General features: G+C 43.5%; 1 non-coding gene across 1 annotated transcript; it reads left to right on the forward strand.

Annotated features, from left to right (window-relative positions):
• The first annotated feature begins 5,612 nt into the window (after window positions 1-5,612).
• On the forward strand, window positions 5,613-5,686 carry Trnas-cga (transfer RNA serine (anticodon CGA)). The gene has a single exon. It is a non-coding gene; the product is annotated as a tRNA-Ser (tRNA).
• The last annotated feature ends 12,854 nt before the right edge of the window (window positions 5,687-18,540 follow it).

The raw sequence follows: 18,540 nt of genomic DNA on the forward strand, positions 1-18,540 counted from the left end.
ATTATTGCAATGTTCGTAAGGTAATTCCTGAATTCAATAATGTCCAGGAAAGCTATCGCGCTCAAATTATTTTCGGAACAGACAGCTGGCTGAAACCCGAAGCAAACAGCTCTGAAATTTTTATTAAGTTTTAAAACGTATATCCAAATGCATCTAGACACAATTGGAAGGAAAGTGTTCACTGCAATCGACAAAAATACGGTGGGTATTGAAGTCGTAACTGAGTCTGAATAAGAAGTTACCAGCATACGTCTAATAGGCACATGTGGACTAAAGTTAATTTACTGGGTGTTTTTGTCAGCCAGTTGATTACGCCGTGCCAGTTTAACATTCGTTTAATGGAAGTCCAGGCTCAGAAGACCGGAAATAACCAGGTAATGCAATAACATTTTGTGGCAACTTCATGCTACCGATGATTTTCTAGAACGTCTACGGATTAATTGCCGGTGGAACGAATATTTGAAAACGTATTCCGAAAACTGTCGTGAGCAACTGATATGACATTGCACACGGAATGGAAACAAGTTGCACTTTGTAGCTACAAAAGGGACTTGATCTTATCGACGGAGTCCTGTAGAGACAGGGATTAGTGATCATGACACAATCATACTGATCATAATTATTAAAGTTAATAAATCTCTCAAGAAGACCAGGAGAGCAATTTTGCTAGAAAGAGCACACAAGTAGTTGTCAATATCCTACTTAGAAAATGAATCAATATCATTTAGTTCCCATTTGATAGACGTAGAAGAATTTGGGCAAAGTTTACAAGCGTAGTAAATCACGTTCTGGAGAAGTATGTGCCGAGTAAGTAAATTGAGGATAGAAGAGGCCCACCGTGACTTAACAACTAAATTCGGAAAGCAGTGAGAAAGCTAGGACTGTACACTCTCGGATCATAGTAGAGCGCGCAAACGACGTCAGGCAGAATTTAATAGAAACTCTGGGATCTGTATAAAGATCGACGCGCGAAGCATTCAGCAGCTATCAAAATCATGCCTTAGTAGAAGACCTTGCAAAGAACTCGGGGTTATCCTGGCCCTGCATGAGATCGCTAAGCGGGTCGAGGGCTTCTATCCTGTCGCTCGTTGAACAGGAGGGTGTGGCAATAGAAGACAGCAAAAGGAAAGCGGAAGGTTTAAATTTCGCGTTTAAGAAATCATTGGAGTGAATCTACTTTTACAATTCTTCCTAATATAATGACAGTAGTGCAATAAAAGGAAAAAGGAAAAAATCGATGTTTTCGTATTAGGGCCTAAAATACGAATACGTATTGTAATGTATATATATATATGTTGCCTGTTAATGTTTTTGTCAGTTCGTTTGTCGATGTTAACGCTATAACACACAAAAACTTATGTATTGGTTCAAATGGCACTGAGCACTATGGGACTTAACTCCTGAGGTCATCAGTCCCCTACAACTTAGAACTACTTAAACCTAAGGACATCACACATATCCATGCCCGAGGCAGGATTCGAACCTGAAACCGTAGCGGTAGCTCGGTTCCAGACTGTAGCGCCTAGAACCGCTCGGCCACTCCGGCCGGCACTGATGTGTCATAATGCAAAAATTCCTCATATGCTTCCAGAGTGAGATTTTCTCTCTGCAGCGGAATGTGCGCTGATATGTAACTTCCTGGCAGATTAAAACTGTGTGCCGGACCGAGACTCGAACTCAGGACCTTTGCTCTACCATCTGAGCCACCCAAGCACGATTCACGCTTCATCCTCACAGCTTTACTTCTGCCAGTACGTCATCTCCTACCTTCCAAACTTTACAGAAGCTTTCCTCATATGTTATTTAAAAGAAAATAAATATATCCACGGGAAAATTACTGTGAAAATGTTTGGATGTTTAAACAAGAAGCATTCTGTTTTCTCTTGGCAGAACCGTATTTCCTTATGTATTAGGAAGCAAATGCGGACATAAAAGCGCTACGAACACAAGATGGTTATGTGTACTAATTTTCGCACACTGTACCGTCGTAAATCAGAGATATCACGTGTATGCTTCCTACTAACCCCTATACGCGCCGTGAGAGAGATGTGTTTGTTTGCTTAGTTTCCTACTGATGTAATTTTTATGACGAGCCGTGTATCTGACCGACACCTCCGAGAAAAGAGAGCCTCTGCCTTTTGCTCACATTCTTACATGTAATGCACTTAGTTGTTTTTCATTTCCTACTAATCTTACCTTTCATATCATTTTTAATATTGTTTCTAGAAGTGTATCTTCAATAGCAGAGTGAACTTCAAATTGTCAGGCTGGTTTTAAAGGAAAGAGCAGTCCCTTAGTATCATAGTGGAAGACAGAATCATGTGTTCAGTGATGTTTATGTTAAAAGGAAAATATTTGATGTCTATCCTTTGTTTCCATTTTTCATTACTGGGAATACACTTGTAAAAATTCTTGAAATTAGCTGTCACCATGAACATATGAGTAAATTCACAATAGGCAGGTGTTTCATGAGATAAAGCAAACTCTTGTTACCTTACTGTGAAAGAAAATTGTGAGGGTTTTTCTACGTATGAAAGTGTTTAAGATAATTTATTTGCAGTGGAATAGCTTGAAAATTTTAAGTCCTGCTTTCAGTTAGCATTTGTTACCACCTGTATGCGAGTTTTAAAGCTAAATAATGTTCTGACAATTATGAAATAGTGGCAAAGTTTCTCAATCGATTAAACTTATTCCTGTCCGTATATGTAATCGTATTTCGTTATGAACCTTTATGCTGTTTACAAGAATGTATATAATTTGATCTTTGGTTCGAATTATCGTTCCCGGCGGGGCCAGGGATTTTCTCTGCCTCGTGATGACTGGGCGTTGTGTGATGTCCTTAGGTTAGTCAGGCTTAAGTAGTTCTAAGTTCTAGGGGATTGATGACCATAGATGTTACGTCTCATAGTGCTCAGAACCATTTGAACTATTTTTTTCGAATTATCGATTAGTTCGCTCCTTTCTGTATGACGGACAGAAGATCGTTAGCATCAGGCGCGACTATAGGGAAGTGCCTGTGGACTGCTGCGTTGGCTATGGGCCGCTTAGTGTGACGTCACTAACACTGCTGTTATCCCGGGTGTGTTGATTTGACTATACTTGCAGCTATTTGAAGTGCCACCACAAAGTGAAAGAAAAATTACCAGAATGACAGAGAACATACAACAATGTGAGGTAGATGAATGTTACCTTCAGTGAATGGTCGAAACGGTGTACGATATTATAGCATGCTGATGTCACTCACGCAGAAGACCTTTGCTGTGGAAAACTTTTATTCGAAGGAGGTACGCACAGTAAAATTAGAATGATGAAAATGATACAGTTCTTTTATTACTTTTGAAATATGGGTGCGAGTAGAACAGGTGCTTTACTGGTGAGCAGAGAGGTCTTAGCGCAGAGCTCCGCCGTGTCGAGGTGACGCCCCCGCTAACGCCAGTTCGGACGCGGCCGGCGACTGCGAGGATGGATGGCGGGCGCCGCCGCCCTAACGGCTGTCGATTACTCTGCGCCGTCGCGGCGGGTGGCGGCGCGGGCGCGACTTCCGCCCCCGCGCGCCACCCGGCAACCCTTCCGCGCCACATTCGCAGTTGATTGGTGACAAATGTCGTAATTAGTGCCGCCGTGGCCACCGGCCGGATTGAGAGGGTCGGCCGAGGGAAGCCTCGCGCTCCCGACTACAAATAGCAATACTTTACTCCCAATGAGCTCCGAGTGTGAATTAATGGACTGCAAAAACAATCCATGTGTTATACGGCCAATGAAATATTTAATGCGAACGCAGATGTTGGGGTGTGCGACAGGCTGCTGTACCGAGGGGACGGGAGTTGGCAAAGTCGAGCAGGGGGACCCCTGGCAGTGAAGTCCACACCCCAAACCCGCGACATGTAAATCTACTCTCGACCCCGACTGGAGAATCACCCATGGTGTAAGTTTACAGATTACCTCTTGATAATTCGGCGCGAACGCAATTGGAATGGAATAGTATCTTTTCCTTCGAATGTTTGTTTTTCGCTGTTAACAAGGACGTGGTGCACAGTTCAAATACTTCTCCTTTTCGTTGTAGAGATTTATATTATACACAGCGAGCTCCTTCCCTTGTAAGCTTTTTAAGACATAAACTAAAGACATGGGCGAGCCATTAGATTGAACAGTGACAGAATATGACACGTACAGAGCAGTAACACTGTATGGAAAAAATCGTCCTTTAGTTGCTGAATATCTTAATATGTAATCGTTTACTCCTTTTTCTTGCTGCAGTCCAATGTTTTAGGTTCTAGACTATTTTCGTCTTTCAGTGAAATGAACCAGGAGTAAACTTTTTTTCTGTTCACATGTGATAGGGATTCAATTTGATTCCATACGGAACCGTTGTGCACAAGATAGGAATACAGCTATCAGTCTCAGTCCCACTGGCTCTTTTTTTTTCTTATTTTTTTATGTCCGTAAAACTATCAATAGCCACCTTCAACGCGTTTGAGTACATTATCATCAGACAAACCCAAAGCAGTACATGTCACCGTACGACTTTACTGGTGTACAAACATTCCTCATTTCAGTCACGTCGCCGCAGGCGTCAACCGGTCGTTGTTGCTGTGAAGTGGTCAAGCTGTGCAAGAAAACTTTTCCCACACTTTTCTCTTCTTCAAAACATTATGGTGAATGTCTGGAGCACTTGATTTTTGACGTGCTCAGTTCATTGCTCCATTGTGTTTTGTGACACAGAAGGTTTACACACTATTACCGCCGACTACTACTTACGACTGGCTGGTCCATTGTTTATAGCAATTAGTTCAGGTTCCCACCGCAGTTACGGCGCTGATGTCGGTTGTAACTCAGGAATAATACCAAACTCGAATCATTTTTGGACCAACAGTGTATTTCCTTCTCAGCAGCCAACTTAGAAGTTGGCTGCCGCAGTATGCAGCGGTCCTCCAGCAGGAGAGCGGAAGAGTACGCAGATCACAACGAAACTCAAGTTCTTAGAAGGCTACTGAGAATGACAAAAGTTTCGAAACCGGCTTCACCAACGTAAGATTTATGTAAGCATTACTGAAAATCTCTGTAGCCCAGATTAGTCGGCTCACTGATCCCTATGACAACATGGCAAAAGAGAAAGTTAACATTTGTTTTTATAAGGTTTCTTGCACATGTAACCGCCGTAAGAACCTAAGTCTCTGAACATTTCATAATGCATGACGTAAGAACAGTTACTCTGTAGCTGTACAAGGGAATTTATATATATATACTCATTGGAATTAGCATAGGCACACCCATTTCAATGCAAGTAGGAAGGAAGTATATCAACAGCCGCTCAAGAAAGTCTAGCAAACCGCGAGAATCATCAGTCTGGTTGACCGGGGAGCTCTCGGTTATCCGACCGAATATGCATGTAATTTCCGAACTCCTCCTCCAACTCCCTCCTCTGTTTCCAGTTCAGTGTATATGAAACTTCCTGGCAGATTAAAACCGTGTGCCCGACCGAGACTCGAACTCGGGACCTTTGCCTTTCGCGGGCAAGTGCTCTACCAACTGAGCTACCGAAGCACGACTCACGGCCGGTACTCACAGCTTTACTTCTGGCAGTATCTCGTCTCGTACCGGGCGTGAATCGTGCTTCGGTAGCTCAGTTGGTAGAGCACTTGCCCGCGAAAGGCAAAGGTCCCGAGTTCGAGTCTCGGTCGAGCCAACAGTTTTAATCTGCCAGGAAGTATCATATCAGCGCACACTCCGCTGCAGAGTGAAAATCTCATTCTCAGTATATATGGTCATTTTAAGAAATTCACACGCGTGTGCGTGTGTGTGTGTGTGTGTGTGTGTGTTCGGTTTTGACAACACTACGAGAAGGCGAATCGAAGAGAATGAGCATTTACTTGCACGTTAAAAGGCGAGGCCCCTATCGACCTGCTATCAGAATATATAGTAAAAGAAACTGAATTGAAAACACCTAGAAAAGTACAATTGTGAGAAATTCAATCTTCCTTGCAGTTAGCAGAGACCAATTTCGCTGTAATGGCGTCGGCAATACGTTTTGGTACGGACTCCGAGAGATACAAAAATCATTCATCAGTCATCCTCATCCATCGGCGCTCTGACACAGTCTACAATTCACAAATAATGTACGGAGCAAAGCCAAAGTACACACGTCACACTTACTGGTGTCTCAGATGTGCTCGGTAAGATTATGGATAGTTGATCCAAGTGGGACCATGGAGCCACAAGGCGTAATCTTGTACGTGGAGTGTCTTTCTAAACACGTCGTCATACCACTCTAGCTAGTACTCCTCGGTTGATCTCGACCTTAGATTAATTAATTTCCAGGGCCTGATTACATCGACTGACTAGTATTTCTAATTAAAAATACTGAATAAAATGTGGTCACACGTTATTGTTACTCAAACATTCCTCTGAAGCAGGGCCCGCTTCCATTAATCGGAGTAAAAGTGCTCTGGTTTGAAGGACATTGGAGTGATATCATTTGCAGGGTTGACAACGACGCTGGATGTTTCCAGAGCTCCAAGAGGGATATAGACAGAAACAAGCAATATATTACACTTCCCTGCAAAACTTAAGGACGAAATAGATAAACTAACGTAACATATTAACTAGTCAGCGAACATAGCTTAAGGTGCGGGAACGTGTTGCTAGGGGTCTCCCAGCACAGCAGAAAGTTGTATGTCACAAGATGCGAAGTCAGCTTGACTTTAGCACCAAATGAGGCTGGCCCTACAGCACGAGGCATTTGAACGAAAGGGGAAGGACGATGCATTGTAGTGGTGTTCTTCTCTACAACGCTACCTGGAGAAAACATTTCGATTACATGAGATGAGGAAGAATGATCGGGAAACTGTAAGAAGGACGACATATGATCACTGTGGTCCAGGAGTGCATGGGGAATGTTCCAAGCCCTCTACGATGGAGCCAAGAGCATGAGACTGCACCAGCGGAAAATAAGTTCGCGTGTTCTTCTCGGATGAAAGGTGATTTTGTGTGAGTAGTGATTCTGGTTGTACGCACATATGGTGACACCTGGGAACACGTAATATGCCAAGAACATTGTGGAACTTAATCATTTTAGTTGTTCAGTTGTTATAGTGTAGTGAGGTGCAATGCTTGGGAGTACTCTCCTCCAGATCCATGAGCAAGGTACATTCATTGGTCAACTTTGTTGTGACACTGTACTCCTTCCCCATGCTTTTCTTTCGGAGGTGCATTCGGATGTGACTTTATTTTTATAGATGCCGATGAGCTGCAACATCGAACAGCATAGGTGGCGGAGCTCTTGGAAGAAGAGGATATTCGGCGAAAGGACTGGCCTGCTCATTCGTCTGGTAAAACCCCATCGAGCACGTCAGGGATGATTTGGGGAGGACGTCCACATGAACCAGTGACCATCCGGAAGTTGTAAACCGCACTGGTGTAGGAGTGGGACACCCTACCACAAGAACTGTCTACCAATCGGTGGCCAGCATGGGAGCACATTGCTGAGTTTGCTTTGCAGTCCGTGGTGATCACACACGTTACTAAGAACCACGTCCCTTCTTTTTTACTGTCCATGGTGGGAACATGATCAATCCCAGTGACAGTCTTTGAAAAAAGGTATCGTTTTTATCTGCGTATTTATTACAGTTACCTTCTGCTCCATACTGTAGCACCTCTCATTGCGTATTTATTACAGTTACATTGTGCACCATACTGTAGCAGTTTTTTCCATGTATGGCCGAAGTTTCATGGAGTTATGTTACTTGGCAGTAACACATTGCACGAAAGTTTCTTTAATACTACAGTTTCACTCACCAGTTTAATTGGGCTGGTCGAGCATAGAATCTAAGAACACTGGAATCCCGGTAACAAATTAATTGATTCTTAATTCGTTTCAGTGCACAGGCTGTAATAATAAAAGTGCACCGAGATCTGATGAGCGAGTGAGACATTAGAGAAGAACTGCTAGGGGCTCGACACTAACTGAAAATGTATCTTCTTACGGCAATGTGGGTTTCTGCGACGACAATGACGGCAATAAGCACAGGGCCGGAAAAGAGAGACTCGTTCTTCAAGGACAGGGCCACACGAAATCTCTTCTATTTAACACTGCCTTGATATCAGCTATAATTTCAGCCTGAAAACTGTTGGGTTTCTTCGGTGGGTGAACTCAGAGAATGTGCTGCACCACCTCGTCCTAAGTGGCTAACTTCACTGATGTCCAAGGCAAATTCCTCCCACATGAAAAACAGAAGAATTTTCCGCTGTCACGTTGCCTGGTGGCCAGGGATTGATATTATCTCAATCTTTTCCGCCGAGTTTGAATTTAACTTCCTCACCCTCACCTCCTGTTCCAAGAAGTGACCATTGTAAAACATTCTCCCAGGACGCCACCTTCAGCCATGTTTTAACACATTTGAGACACGCTGTTCTTCTGTCTTCTCCTTGATCATGTCATTGATATTTTCGTTAGTCGGACAAACGATCAAAAATTTTAGTTGCTGCACACTAAAATCCTCTCTTAGCTACTAACTGCTTTAATAATGGGTAATAAATATAAATTTTGCTAGTGGTGCTGTAGGCATGGCCATCACTATTCTTCTTATTTTGTGGTGGACTATTTACGACGAATTTGACTCACAACTAATGGTGCAGAAAAAAGCTCCTAACAGCTTGATGAAATATTTACAAGATGACACCTGGTGAACACCACATATTATCCAGGATGAGATTTTCCGGAGTGTGCGCTGTTACGAAACTTACTGGCAGATTAAAACTGTGTGCCGGTCCGAGACTCGAACTCGGGACCTTTGCCTTTCACTGGCAGGTGCTCCACCGATTTTTTTCTTAGACAAAGATCCTTTTTTAAATACTATATTTCTCATCATTTTTAAGAACTTTAGGAGAGACTTAAACCTTTATTATTCGCAGACCCATAGTACGCCCTTTTAATATTATTACTGTCCTGGCAGGAATCTTGCTGCCGTCCTACCAAGCAGCAGGAAACAACAACAAAGTTAAAGTGGAGCTACCTAAGGCACCCTAAAATGTATTTCTATACATTAAAACAAAATTGAAAGAAACATTCAATTGCTAACTGTGCAAATACACTCCTGGAAATTGAAATAAGAACACCGTGAATTCATTGTCCCAGAAAGGGGAAACTTTATTGACACATTCCTGGGGTCAGATACATCACATGATCACACTGACAGAACCACAACACAGACACAGGCAACAGAGCATGCACAATGTCGGCACTAGTACAGTGTATATCCACCTTTCGCAGCAATGCAGGCTGCTATTCTCCCATGGAGACGATCGTCGAGATGCTGGATGTAGTCCTCTGGAACGGCTTGCCATGCCACTTCTACCTGGCGCCTCAGTTGGACCAGCGTTCGTGCTGGACGTGCTGACCGCATGAGACGACGCTTCATCCAGTCCCAAACATGCTCAATGGGGGACAGATCCGGAGATCTTGCTGGCCAGGGTAGTTGACTTACACCTTCTAGAGCACGTTGGGTGGCACGGGATACATGCGGGCGTGCATTGTCCTGTTGGAACAGCAAGTTCCCTTGCCGGTCTAGGAATAGTAGAAAGATGGGTTCGATGACGGTTTGGATGTACTGTGCACTATTCAGTGTCCACTCGACGATCACCAGAGGTGTACGGCCAGTGTAGGAGATCGCTCCCCACGCCATGATGCCAATTGTTGGCCCTGTGTGCCTCGGTCGTATGGAGTCCTGATTGTGGCGCTCACCTGCATGGCGCCAAACACGCATACGACCATCATTGGCACCAAGGCAGAAGCGACTCTCATCGCTGAAGACGACACGTCTCCATTCGTCCCTCCATTCACGCCTGTCGCGACACCACTGGAGGCGAGCTGCACGATGTTGAGGTGTGAGCGGAAGACGGCCTGATGGTGTGCAGGACCGTAGCCCAGCCTCATGGAGACGGTTGCGAATGGTCCTCGACGATACCCCAGGAGCAACAATGTCCCTAATTTGCTGGAAAGTGGCGGTGCGGTCCCCTGCGGCACTGCGTAGGATCCTACGGTCTTGGCGTGCATCCGTGCGTCGCTACGGGCCGGTCCCAGGTCGACGGGCACGTGCACCTTCCGCCGACCACTGGCGACAACATCGATGTACTGTGGAGACCTCACGCCTCACGTGTTGAGCAATTCGGCGGTACGTCCACCCGGCCTCCCGCGTGCCCACTGTACGCCTTTGCTCAAAGTCCGTCAACTGCACATACGGTTCACGTCCACGCTGTCGCGGCATGCTACCAGTGTTAAAGACTGTGATGGAGCTCCGTATGCCACGGCAAACTGGCTGACACTGATGGCGGCGGTGCACAAATGCTGCGCAGCTAGCGCCATTCGACGGCCAACACCGCGGTTCCTGGTGTGTCCGCTGTGCCGTGCGTGTGATCATTGCTTGTACAGCCCTCTCGCAGTGTCCGGAGCAAGTATGGTGGGTCTGACACACCGGTGTCAATGTGTTCTTTTTTCCATTTCCAGGAGTGTAGTTTTTAATGAATCATTACTTTCTTCCTGAGTGAATAGTCACCGCAGAAATTATTCTACAGGGCATTATTAAGTGAAAATATGCAAAATATGTTAGGAGACTGATTCGTTTGCTTACAAGGTTAACAGTTACGCGAAGGTCGAAAATAGGTGACCTTAATTGTTTCAGCAGCTCAGTAATATGCTTCTTCTAGTCCAAGGTTTTCATCAATCTGTCCACTTAAAAACTCGAAACATTTTACCCTGCTCACCGACTCCTAGTCATGTACTACGTCTTCTATGACTATCTGTTATGGAGATGTGAATATAGTGTTCGTTCACAAAATTTTCGGACAGATCATTTTCAGAGAACTTTTTTATAATCCTTTGAGTACTTCATTACAGTCTCTTGTGTTTCATTTTTTATAATAGGATTTATGACACTAGCGTCATCTGCGACAGTTACTTGTTCTGCTCTATGAATGTTAAATGGAAGATCATTCACATATTTATAACGAAGATGAGTACAGCTAAACTACACCCTGTTGCACTCCCTTCGTAATTTCTCCCTAGTCACTAAAACTTTCTAACCTTCTAACAGTGTTTTGTATTATTCAAAAAAATATTGGTTTCTGTTTGTAAGGTATGTTGCTTGTAAAACGATGTTTCCCATAAATCAAGCGTTTCTTGTAAGAGAGCAGCTTGATCTACGCAATGAACCGCCTTGGAAAGATTCAAGTGATCAAATGTGTATGAATTCTTAAGGGACCAAACTGCTGAGGTCATCGGACCTAGACTTAAACACTACTTATAGTAACTTAAACAATCTTATGCTAAGAACAACACACACACATCCATGCCCGAGAGAGGACTCGAACCGTAGGCGTGAGAGGCTGTACAGTCCGTGACATGGCTCCATGGCCTAACTTGCAATATTTTATTATTCAAGACTGGTAATAGTGGAGAGTCAACTTATGAATAGCACTCTTGGTCAAGCAGTCATTCTGGTATACGAACCGTGATGTGCTAAGCAAATAGTTTCTACTTAAATGTGAGACTACTCTTGAGCCCATTAATTTCTCGATGGTTTTAGCAAAAAGATACCAGTATGCAAATTCTATGACAATTGTTGAAGTCTTTCGTTGATTGATTGATTTGGGGGGTGGGAGAGCAGACCAGACAATGAGGTCGTTGGTCCGATCGGAGTAGTGAAGGATGGGGAAGGAAGTCGGCCGTGCCCTTTCAAAGAAACCATCCCGACATTTCCCTAAAGCTATTCAGGGAAATCACAGAAAACCTAAATCACGATGGCTAGAGGCGGCTTGAACTGTCGTCCTTCCGAATGAGAGTCCGGTGTGCTAACGACTGCGCCAACTCGCTCTGTGTTGAAGTCTTCCCTGTCACCTTTGTTGTAAAGTGGTTTACCAACGGCACAATTTACTGTGCCTGAAAAAATTCCATTTACCAGTGCTGCATTAAACATTTCACTAAGACCATTATGTATTAATAATGCCCTTAATTCCATTCAAAAGCATGCTGCAGGCATGACTGCACGTTTTGAATATTTGCAGAATAATTCCTTACTTGGAAGTTTTCGTTAATATAACTGCATGAATTTAGACATTTATAGTGCATATTACATTTTGCTGGCCTCAGTGGATATACTGTCTTACACAGCAGGATAGCTCCTTTAGCTGGTGCTTTGTTTCCCTATGAATTGTGCCACAAGTGCAGAGCATGAGTAATCTTGCGGATTTTGTTAAAGTCTGTAAACCTCACGGGTAAGCCTGTAAACTTCACTGAGAAGTCAACATTTTTCGTGCTAATAAATTTAAATAAAAATGGTCTTATTGAAGTTAAACAATTCTATCCCATGTATGATGACGGCCGGGAAAACAAATGAAATACTTTTCCTAACTTAAAGCACATTACATGCTTAGCCCACAAGTTATACCATGTAACTAAAGAATACGTCTAAAATGTGACCATGTGAATTCACTGATACCCTTCAGAAACAAGGTAACAGACGCACAAAGGCTTGATAATTCCGACACCTTTAATCAAGTTGTACGCTGACTTCCTTTTCCAGTGAAGGTATTCTTGAAAGCACCTCCGCTGTTTTCCCATCTATATATAATATATACATCCAGATGTAGCTTTACTACAAAAACCTATTTTAACGATATGTGGTACCAGCAAAAATGCTACGACGTTTTACCGTGATAATATTGATGAAGTTAAACTACTAAAGACCGTAAATTCCCGAAAATTTATTGACGTGAACATCAGTTTGCTTCAGTTTATCGCAAACACATAAGACGATACACCCTATGCCATTTCTCCAGTTTTAGGGAGTAGTCACTTTCGAAGCCACGAATTTAGTTTGGATTAATGGAGCGGAAGTAGCATACAAAGAAACATTTGGAAGAAGACCTGATTTACGTGAAATCAAATTTTGCGCATTTGCCAACTGCAATAACGAGGTTGAAACCTACAGGTAGCTGGTGGAAACTCTCACAATTACTGATGATCATGCGATTAGCTAACTTCAAGCTATTTTCAAGCAGGTAAGCGTCACCCCCTTTGGCAGACACTTCTCATTCAACCGTACATATTTATTCAACTCCAGCATCTTTATCCAACTACGTTCGCATTTCATTACATTATTCCATGACGTGTTGGAAAAAGTCATTAAAATTTAGTTTCCGTGAGGATTCGCATCTTCCAAATATTTAATACAGGAAAAAAAAGGAAATGAACAAAGTTTCAATGATTTTGCTTATTACGGCACTGGATAACGAAATTGAATACCACCATATATGGATAAAGACGCTGAACGTGAATGGATGTATGTCGTTAAATAATAAGTTTCTGCCAAGTTAGGTAGTACCAAAGGACCTGAAAATAATTTACGATCAAAATCGGCTAATCACGCGATTTAAATAAAGAACGTTCACATTAAAGCCTACAACAGACCATATTTTCGTATTACTTAAGCATGCACCTGTCACTTGTTGTCTCAGAGAGATTATTGGTTGTGTACAGAAAGGTTCACTCTAATAAATGCGTTAGCCTAAGTAAAGTAATTTCGGAGAAATTGGTTGTTGTGTATTGTTTTAGAAGTAAACTGAAATAAATATAGCACTTGACTTCGGTCGATCTTAGGAAAACTTTTCTGAATTCTGTTTTTAATTCCATCAAAACTACGTGAAGTTTTGTTTTTTAGAGTTTTTATTACACATTTAATTCCAGTACACCCTATTGCTGCAAATTCTAATTCATTAGGGTTTGTAGAATGACATTTTCAATGTATTCTCCCGCTTATTTGACTGAACCATTTCATCCACATTTGTTGATACGGTTAGGAAGGCATTATTAAAAACACTCGCAAATTTTTAATTAATATTCACAAAATTGTCTCCTATTTTCATTGCGATAGTATATTGTCTTCTGACTGGTCGTCCTGTCTCTCGTTTGACAGTAGTCCATAAAGCTTTAATCTTAATATTTGCATAATTCTTTGAAAGATGTGTTCCAGCGGTCATCCACTTTGTCGTATAACCCTAGCCTACTTGTTTGTTAGATAGTTTAATTAATTTCTTTGCGTGTTTTTGGGTACTTGCATTGTTTAATTCATATATTTCGGGCGTATTATAGTATTTGACAGTTGTAGCATCGCGCTTTAGTGTTTACTTCGTAGATTCTTATTTAAATTGCGTGTGAGTTTCGTATAGGAGGTGCAATTTCGAGTTTTAGTTACTGTAATCGTAAATTCAGCAGATTGTAGCGCAGTCGTTAGGCATTTGTACAGGTTAGCTGATACATTCTTTGCGTGTTTCGCTTGCGTTATCTAGGCACGGACTCGTGTTTCGGTAACTGTTGTTCAACATCGATTAGAATGGACAGGGACTGCGATTGCTGTGTTCGGATGAGGGCTGACTTGGCATCCCTTCGCTCACAGCTGCAATCGGCGCTGACTTCGGTCGCGCAGCTTGAGGCTGTTGCCAATGGGCACCACTGTGGGGAGCCGGACTTGGGTATCACGGGGATGTCAACCTCGTCCCGTCTGTCCCCAGATCGGTCTGCCGCTGTGGTTGCCCCGGTTGCTGCCCGCAGTGGGGCTGAGCCCTCGCCTGTGGTTGATTGGGAGGTCGTTCCAAGGCGTTGCAGGCAGCGAAAGGCGTCCCCGGAGGCTGATCAGAAAGCCTCCCCGGTGCGTCTGACAAACCGGTTTCAGGCACTGTCTTTGGCTGAGCCAGATGCAGCTGCCTGCCCTATTTCAGAGGATCATTCTCAGCCTTCAAGGTCCGGGCAATCGCAGAGGGTGGGCTTACTGGTAGTTGGGAGCTCCAATGTTAGGCACGTAATGGGGCCACTTAGGGATACGGCAGCTAAGGAGGGGAAGAAATCCAGTGCGCACTCCGTGTGCATTCCTGGAGGAGTCATTACTGATGTGGAAAGGGTCCTTCCGGATGCCATGAAGAGCACAGGGTGCAGCCAGCTGCAGGTGGTGGCACATGTCGGCACTAATGACGTGTGTCGCTTTGGATCTGAGGAAATTCTCTCTGGATTCCAGCGGCTATCTGATTTGGTGAAGGCTGCCGGTCTTGCTTACGAGATGAAGGCAGAGCTCACCATCTGCAGCATCGTTGACAGAACCGACTGCGGACCTTTGGTGCAGAGCCGGGTGGAGAGTCTGAATCAGAGGCTCAGACGGTTTTGCGACGGTATTGGCTGCAGATTCCTTGACTTGCGCCATAGGGTGGTGGGGTTTCGGGTTCCGCTGAATAGGTCAGGAGTTCACTACACTCAGCTGGCGGCTACACGGGTAGCGGAGGCTGTGTGGCGTGGACTGGGCGGTTTTTTAGGTTAGAAGGCCTCGGGAAAGTGCGGGATGGGCTGCAATGTCAAAGGGTGCTTGGCATATACAGGACGTGCTTGGATCAAGGAACAGTCGGAATTATAGTTGTAAATTGTTGTAGTTGCCCTGGAAAAGTCCCTGAGCTTCAAGCGCTAATAGAAAGCACAGAAGCTGATATCGTTATAGGTACAGAAAGCTGGCTAAAGCCTGAAATAAGTTCTGCAGAAATTTGTACGAAGTCTCAGACGGTGTTCAGGAAAGATAGATTAGGCAGAATTGGTGGTGGAGTGTTTGTGTCTGTCAGTAGTGGTTTATCTTGTAGTGAAGTTGAAGCAGATACTCCGTGCGAATTGGTATGGGTGGAGGCTATACTTAACAGCCGAATTAAGTTAATAATTGGCTCCTTCTACCGACCCCCAGACTCCGATGATACAGTTGCGGAACAGTTCAGAGAAAGTTTGAGTCTCGTAACAAATAAATACCCCACTCATACGGTTATAGTTGGTGGGGACTTCAACCTACCCTCGGTATGTTGGCAAAAATACTTGTTCAAAACCGGTGGTAGGCAGAAAACGTATTCCGAGATTGTCCTAAAAGCTTTCTCCGAAAATTATTTCGAGCAGTTAGTCCACGAACCCACGCGAATTGTAAATGGTTGCGAAAACACACTTGACCTCTTAGCCACAAACAATCCAGAGCTGATACAGAGCTTCATGACTGATACAGGGATTAGTGATCACAAGGTCATTGTAGCTAGGCTCAATACCATTTCTTCCAAATCCATCAGAAACAAACGCAAAATAATTTTATTTAAAAAAGCGGATAAAGTGCCACTAGAAGCCTTCCTGAAAGACAATTTCCATTCCTTCCGAACTGACTATGTGAATGTAGACTAGATGTGGCTCAAATTCAAAGATATAGTAGCAACAGCAATTGAGATATTCATACCTCATAAATTGGTAAGAGATGGAACGGATCCCCCGTGGTACACAAAAAAGGTCCGAACGCTGTTGCAGAGGCAACGGAAAAAGCTTGCGAAGTTCAGAAGAACGCGAAATCCTGAAGATGGGCTAAAATTTACTGACGCGCGAAATTTGGCACGTACTTCGATGCGAGATGCCTTTAATAGGTTCCACAACGAAACATTGTCTCGAAATTTGGTAGAAAATCCGAAGAAATTCTGGTCATATGTAAAGTACACAAGCGGCAAGACGCAGTCAATACCTTCTCTGCGCAGTGCCGATGGTACTGTTATCGACGGCTGTGCCGCTAAAGCGGAGTTATTGAACGCAGTTTTCCGAAATTCCTTCACCAGGGAAGATGAATGGAATATTCCAGAATTTGAAACACGAACATCTGCTAGCATGAGTTTCTTAGAAGTAGATACCTTATGGGTTGCGAAGCAACTCAAATCGCTTGATACGGGCAAGTCTTCAGGTCCAGATTGTATACCGATTAGGTTCCTTTCAGATTACGCTGATAATATAGTTCCCTACTTAGTACTCATATACAACCGCTGGCTCACCGATAGATCTGTACCTACAGATTGGAAAATTGCGCAGGTCGCACCAGTGTTCAAGAAGGGTAGTAGGAGTAATCCATTTAACTACGACCTATATCATTGACGTCGGTTTGCAGTAGGGTTTTGGAGCATATACTGTATTCAAACATTATGAATCACCTCGAAGGGAACGATCTATTGACACGTAATCAGCATGGCTTCAGAAAACATCGCTGTTGTGCAACGCAGCTAGCCCTTTATTCGCACGAAGTAATGGCCGCTATCGACAGGGGATCTCAAGTTCATTCCGTATTTCTAGATTTCCGGAAAGTTTTTGACACCGTTCCTCATAAGCGACTTCTAATCAAGCTGCGGAGCTATGGGGTATCGTCTCAGTTGTGCGACTGGATTCGTGATTTCCTGTCAGGAAGCTCACAGTTCGTAGTAATAGACGGCAAATCATCGAGTAAAACTGAAGTGATATCAGGTGTTCCCCAGGGAAGCGTCCTGGGACCTCTACTGTTCCTGATCTATATAAATGACATGGGTGACAATCTGAGCAGTTCTCTTAGACTGTTCGCAGATGATGCTGTAATTTACCGTCTATTAAGGTCATCCTAAGACCAGTATCAGTTGCAAAGCGATTTAGAAAAGATTGCTGTATGATGTGTCAGGTGGCAGTTGACGCTAAATAACGAAAAGTGTGAGATGATCCACATGAGTTCCAAAAGAAATCCGTTGGAATTCGATTACTCGATAAATAGTACAAGTCTCAAGGCTGTCAATTCAACTAAGTACCTGGGTGTTAAAATTACGAACAACTTCAGTTGGAAGGACCACAGATAATATTGTCGGGAAGCCGAGCCAAAGGTTGCGTTTCATTGGCAGGACACTTAGAAGATGCAACAAGTCCACTAAAGAGACAGCTTACACTACACTCGTTCGTCCTCTGTTGGGATATTGCTGCGCAGTGTTGGATCCTTACCAGGTGGGATTGACGGAGGACATCGAAAGGGTGCAAAAAAGGGCAGCTAGTTTTGTATTATCACGTTATAGGGGAGAGAGTGTGGCAGATATGATACACGAGTTGGGATGGAAGTCATTAAAGCATAGACGTTTTTCGTCGCGGCGAGACCTTTTTACGAAATTTCAGTCACCAATTTTCTCTTCCGAATGCGAAAATATTTTGTTGAGCCCAACCTACATAGGTAGGATTGATCATCAAAATAAAATAAGAGAAATCAGAGCTCGAACAGAAAGGTTTAGGTGTTCGTTTTTCCCGCTCGCTGTTCGGGAGTGGAATAGTAGAGAGATAGTATGATTGTGGTTCGATGAACCCTCTGCCAAGCACTTAAATGTGCATTGCAGAGTAATCATGTAGATGTAGATGTAGAATCGCATAGGACCAGTTGTTCGGCTTCGTCTGGATAACAAGTCACAACTGTTACTAATGTTATGGGAGTACCAACAGTAACAAACACATTCTAAGAAAAAAAAGAAAGAAAGACCGACGCACCATGAATGAATTATCCGAATTGACGGAAATCCGTAGACGTGATATACATGTACAGAAAAACAATTAATTACAGTATCATAAAAACTGAACGATTCATTCTGCATAAAGACCTTCACAAACTGAGCAAGTCATTAACGTGTTGGTCCATCGGTGGCTCTTATGTAACCAGTCATTCG

Source organism: Schistocerca gregaria, chromosome 7, assembly GCF_023897955.1.
Source record: "Schistocerca gregaria isolate iqSchGreg1 chromosome 7, iqSchGreg1.2, whole genome shotgun sequence".
Classification (NCBI taxonomy): domain Eukaryota; kingdom Metazoa; phylum Arthropoda; class Insecta; order Orthoptera; family Acrididae; genus Schistocerca; species Schistocerca gregaria.